Source organism: Thamnophis sirtalis, unplaced genomic scaffold, assembly GCF_051295495.1.
Source record: "Thamnophis sirtalis isolate CommonGarterSnake01/CBP01778 unplaced genomic scaffold, rThaSir2_p1.2 scaffold_11, whole genome shotgun sequence".
Lineage (NCBI taxonomy): Eukaryota > Metazoa > Chordata > Lepidosauria > Squamata > Natricidae > Thamnophis > Thamnophis sirtalis.
This window is the reverse complement of record NW_028261391.1, coordinates 66,669,646-66,676,269: the sequence shown is the minus strand read 5'-3', so window position 1 is coordinate 66,676,269 and position 6,624 is coordinate 66,669,646.

Genomic DNA, 6,624 nt, shown 5'->3' with positions numbered 1-6,624 from the left:
CAGGGGTGGGCGTGGCCCGTGTGTGACGCATCCATCTCACGGCTCGCGAGTTCTACATCCCTGTTCTGAGTCATTTAAAGACACCTTTCATAATACCTTCTACCACCTGCTGATGTCACAATTAGCTTATTCCACAATAAATCTTAGGATGAGTTTCAGTAGAGTGAAAGCTCCAATATATAAGTGCCAGGTATATAATTTACAAAAATCAAAGAAACACCGAAGACACAGATTAGGTTGTTTATGTCCCCTTTTTGAATGAGTCTAAACTTTACAAACAATTTTTTTTACATCTTTTCTATTAAAATTCTGGAAAGATTTCCTTATATTTACTATGGACCCTTTTATAATGTTGACTGGCAGATTTTCTTCTAAACAACAAATTATTCCAATGAAGCCAGAGAAAAAATAATTAAATGCTTTCTGCTGGAGAATAGAAATCAGTGATTATTATACTTTGGCAGATCTTTACGATTCTCTCCTCCAAAATAATTAATCAGCACTTTCATTGCTATAAATAATTTATACAAATCTCTTTCGCCTTGTAACCTTAAATTGTAGCTTGAAAATTAGAGCTTTTTCTTGCCAAAGTTTCACTTCTTCAGCCCCTTTTTAAATATAGTGAAGTTATTCACATTTTTCCAGAAGGTTTCACTTTTATTTACTTCTGTTTTTATCGATATAATCAGTGATTCAAATCAAATCATTTTATTTCAATCAAAGACCACTTAAAATCAGCGACTCTTGGCTAAACAGAGAAAGCAAGGGATTAACAGCTATTCAAAGCAGTGAAAACCAACTAAACTCAGGCTTGGCTCAAAAGCAATGACAACATAATTGAAAAAGTGATAGCGGAATTAGGATACCAATTAGATAGGGCATTGCAGTGCATAATCTGGCAGTTGTTGAGGTTGATGGAGAAGAATTTGTGAACACAATAAGATTGTAAGATAGTAGTAGAAAGGTGCTTAACAGAATTCAAATGCCCCACAGGTTGTTTCCTTGGACTTATTGCTAGCATATACAAATCCACTCGCATTATCGAACACATATACACACTTCAGGAATATTTCTCTGTTGGAACCTTGCAGTATACAAATTCAATCCAACATATAGTTAAATAAAGACCATCAAATGCTTCTGATTTCTGAACGATCTATTCTTCTCCCCTGCCCCTCGCCCCGATTATTGTGCAATCTGGGATGATTCAAGAATGAAATTAAAAGGCAAATTGGCTTTAAAGTTAAGTGTTGTGTTAGTAGTAATTTCCACGTACGCTTTAACAAATAAGGTATGATCTTTTGTAAGAACGTTGAGTGCTGCAGATTCATTCAGTTTATTGTTTTCTTAATTGAAGAATATTTGAAGCATCTCCTTTGACAAGGCTATTGCCATAGATTTCATTTTCTCAATCTAACATTATTAAAACATAGAAATTATGAAGATCACAGGCCAAAAAATCTGGAAAACACCCAATTGTATTATGTGAAAACCAGTGGTGGGTTTCAAAAATTGTTCGAACCTACTCTGTGGGTGTGGCCTCCTTTGTGGGAGTGGCTTGCCACCCATGTGACCGGATGGGAGTGGCTTGCCGCTTTCTTAAGGCAGATGTTGTGAATAAGGACTTCTTCTTGCCCAGATAATGCCATGAATATATACAGAAGAAAGGGGAAGGGGGAGGAGATAACAACAACAGACTTAAAATTAATATAGATTCCAACAGCTAGATGTCAACTCTTTTGTCACCTGCCCTTCTTCTTCAAGCCTTCCTAAAGCGCAGAGTGAAGACATTGTTCTGATCACATATTCCAAGGTGGGTGCCAGTGGTGGGTTTCAAAAATTGTTTGAACCTACTTTGTGGGTGTGGCCTCCTTTGTGGGAGTGGCTTGCTGCCCATGTGACCGGATGGGAGTGGCTTGCCGCCCATGTGACCGGATAGGAAGATGCCAACGACACTTGTCAGAACCACCTTAAATTACCTCCCACACAGCACTGGCCTGCATAAGAATATGATGTAAACTTGTTTTCTAAAAGGCATCTTTGGTTTGCGTTAAAACAACTTCAACACCCGCAATGTTCTGATTGCACCACAAACGCAGGAGTCATCCTTACCTTTCACAGAGGCACTGAGTTGTATAAATAGGAGCATGATAGTGTAGAATAATCATATCCAAGGACCAGTGGTGGGTTTCAAAAAATGTTGGAAGCTCTTCTGTAGGTGTGGCCTGCTTTCTGGGTCCGCTGGTGGAACCTCTTCTAACCCGTTCGGTAGATTTGATGAACCGGTTCTACCGAATAGGTGCGAACTGGTAGGAACCCACCTCTGGTGGGTGCTATCATAAAAAAAAAATCATTTCTTGCTCTTCACTCCAATTTCCTATGAGCAAAAAACCCACAGCATGCAGCCAAAATGAGCAACTGAGTTTGACCCATTAGAAATAAATGTTTTTTAACTTTGTGTGTCCTATTGTTTTTAAGTTCTTTTAATTTCTTTTTATTCTCTAAGCCGCCCGGAGTCCTTCGGGATTGGGCAGCATAGAAACCTAATAAATTCAATTCAATTCAATTCCTTCCTAGCCATTGATTTCTCATAACATATGGTATGCATCCTATGTTATCCATTAAGCTGCTTAGAGTCCTTGATTTTGGGACTGACACTAGAATACCAAGAACTGATGTCCCTTATGTGTTACCTGCCTGGGAAGGGAAGGATGACTTGACCATAATACAAGGGAATTTCCGCAACAGCTTTACAACCAAACACGATCTAACATTTATTGAATTCCAGCAGGTGCCGATTGCAAAGCAAACATTTCCAGGCCTGGGTCATTTTAATTTCAAATTGCCACTGTGAATCTGAAACCGTCAATTAAAGTATTAGATATACTCCTTCTCGAGGCTGTTTCCATCTCCCCATCAATCCCAGCCAATCTGCCCCAAGGCTCCACTTTGCAAAGACGTTTCCCACCAACACTTCAAGGTAAGTCAGTCAAAACAGCCAGAGAGACACCTTAGCTCAGATGCAAGAGTTAATGCGTGCCTTAGGCAGGTGGAGGGCATTGAAGCATTCAAGAGTGAAAAGTAGCATGAAGGTGATAAATCACCATAAGTGAGACCTAATACAAGTCAAAGTACTCAGAATAAACTTCTTGATTGTACATTCATCAGAATGTATCATTCCTGTTTTTAATTTGGGGGATCCAAATTGATTCACACTCTTTCTTCATTGTAAAGATAGCGTATGGTAACTTTGCTTTACCTAGAGAGAAAACGGCCAGCTGTTTTTTAAATTTTCAGCTCCTTTTTCTTTTAAACTCTGGTCTCATAAATAAATCTGAATACTAGATAACTGCTTAGCCTTGGATCAATTGCCCCCATAGGATATATTTGGAGGCTTGTGCCCAAGTGAGGCTTGGTTTAATTCTGTGAGCCACAATAATGAAAAAGAAACTCATAGGATGAGTTTAACAGCTGGATCAGACAGCAATTTTTGTGCATTGTGAAAGCAAAGAAAATAATTACATTTGCTTTTTTTTATAACTAGCATGGCTGGTGGGAAATGCTTACAGGATTCCCCACCTATTGTTCTAGATATTTGCATTTTGGGTGGACAAGGGAGCAGGTACCCCTTGTTGTTCTGTATCCTCCCCTGAAAAATATCTTGGATTTTAGCTACTCACTAACCAGCCGTAGGTCAAATGAAAAAGGAATGATTAAGTGCCAGGCCAGATTTATTCATACATGCTTAATTTTTTGTTGGGCTTGTAGCGGTGAAATACCCACAGCTTTAAAATATGGATTTCGGTACAGAAATGATCATGTACTAAGCACGCTGCTTAGCTTCTTATTTACTACAATTCTTCCAGTCCCTGAAAGATTATGTGACTGTGACTGTAAAGATGTTTTGTAGGATGGTGAAATAGTATTTTATCTTCACAGCAACTTATAAGGTGGATTCAAAGAGAATGACCTCCATATATTAGGAGCTGTGGTGGCACAGTGGTTAGAATGCAGTATTGTGGGCTAATTCTGCTGGCTTCCAGCAGTTCGATCCTGACCGGCGCAAAGTTGGCTGGGCTTTCGATCCTTCCGGGGTCAGTAAAATGAACACCCAGATTGGTGGGCGTAACATGCTGACTCTATAAACTGCTTAGAGAGGGGCAGTGGTGGGTTTCAAAAATTGTTCGAACCTACTCTGTGGGTGTGGCCTCCTTTGTGGGAGTGGCTTGCCACCCATGTGATCGGATGGGAGTGGCTTGCCACCCTTGTGACCGAATATGAAGATGCCGACGAGACTTGTCAGAACCACCTTAAATGACCTCACACACAGCACTGGCATGCATAAGAATAGGATGTAAACTTGTTTTTTAAAAGGCATCTTTGGTTTGCGTTAAAACAACTTCAACACACGCAATGTTCTGATTGCACCACAAACGCAGTAGTCATCCTTACCTTTCACAGAGGCACTGAGTTTTATAAATATGAGCATGGTAGTGTAGAATAATCATATCCAAGGAGCAGTGGTGGGTTTCAAAAAATGTTGGAACCTCTTCTGTAGGTGTGGCCGGCTTTCCGGGTCCACTGGTGGAACCTCTTCTAACCGGTTGGGTAGATTTGACGAACTGGTTCTACCGAATAGCTGCAAACTGGTTTAAACCTCTGGTTTAATTTAATGAAAAAAGGGAGGTGGTGGCTCAGTGGCTAAGATGCTGAACTTGTCAATCAGAAAGGTTGGCAGTTTGGTGGTTCAAATCCCGAGCGCCGTGTAACTGAGTGAGCCCCTGTTCCGTGTCCCAGCTTCTGCCAACCTAGCAGTTCGAAAACATGTAAAAATGAAAGTAGAAAAATAGGAACCACCTTTGGTGGGAAGGGAACAGTGTTCCGTGTGACTTCGGCATTTAGTCATGCCAGTCACATGACCACGGAGACGTCTTTGGACAGTGCTGGCTCTTCAGCTTTGAAACGGAGATGAGCACCGCCCCCTAGAGTTGGGAATGAGTAGCACATATGTGGAGGGGAATCTTTACCTTTATCTTAGTTTAATGAAAAGGCGTGACATGATATCAAGTCATTCTCCAAAGCACCTGAGGGCAGGACAAGAAGCAATGGATGGAAACTAATCAAGAAAAGTAGCAGCCTTGCTCGAAAGAGAAATATCCCGACAGTTAGAACAATCAGTGGAACAACATGCTTCCAGAAGTTGTAGGTGCTCCAATACTGAAGGTTTTAAGAAGAAGAAGACCGGACAACCATTTGCCTGAAATGATACAGGGCTTCCTACCTGAGCAGGACTGATAGGCAGAAGGACTGTGGCTCAAATGTCCTTCTCAAATCCACAACAGGAGCAACTACTCTCTGCTCCCTCAGAAAAGGCTCCTGTCACTTAAGCTCATTCCATTTCACAGACCTGAATTTTTGCATCCTAGTAAGAGGGGTGTGTTTGTGGCTATTTCGGGCTTCCTTTCTTAAGCTTGATTAGATTTCCTTTTAGCTCCTTCCAGGATGTTTGCCAAGGAGCTGAGGGGTTAATCAGGAAAAACACCCAAGAGTATTGGGTCTTCCTCTGTAACTTCCTTAGAAGAATCCCATCAATGAGAGAGCACAGCCTCATTGGTGCTGGAGTGTCCTACTTCGTGGCTGGTCTGTTTCAGGAAGGGACTTGGGAACACTAGAACACTTCTGCTGTCAGCATGTGGGAAGGTGTGTGTGTTTGTGTGTGTGCGCGTGTGTGTGTGTATGATGGTCTTGTGAAAATCTATGAAAACGTATATATGTATGTATGCATACATGCATGCATGTACATAGGTAGGTAGGTAGGTAGGTAGGTGTGTGGGTGGGTGGGTGGGTGGGTGGGTGGGTGGATGGATGGATGGATGGATGGATGGATGGATGGATGGATGATAGATAGATGGATGGATAGATAGATAGATAGATAGATAGAGACAGACAGACAGACAGACAGACAGACAGACAGACAGACAGACAGATGATAGTATTTTTTGGAGTACAAGATGAACTGGAGTATAAGACGCACCAAATTTTTTAAAAAAGTTTTTGCACTCTGCAAACCTCCCAAAAATGGGCCTGTTTTTTGTAAAAAAAAAAAGGCATGCGTAGCCTTTAGGAGGCTTACAGAGTGCTTCTGGGGGCTGGGGGGCAAAATTGAGCAAAAAACGGCTCGTTTTGGCTCATTTCTGGTCTCCCCAGCCCCCAGGAGCACTCTGTAAGCCTCCTAAAAGGTATGCACGGCCATTTTGGGGGAGGGGGTGGGGCTTTGGGAGGCAAAAAATGCTGTATTCAGTGTATAAGATGCACCCAGATTTTCAGCCTCTTTTTTGAGGGAAAAGGGTGTGTCTTATACTCTATATATATGCATGCATGCATGCATGCATGCATACATGTATGTATGTATCTACGTATGTATGTATGTATGTATGTACATGTGTGTGTGTGTGTGTGTGTGTGTGTGTGCGTGCGTGCATGCAGAGGTGAGTTCCTTTCGGTTAGGACCAGTTCAGCTGAGTAGGTAGTAACTCGGCTGGCCACGCCCCCGAACCAGTTCTATTGGCAGCGGCATATGTGCTGCCATCTTGTTTTTTTGCTTCTGTGCATGAGCAGAAACAT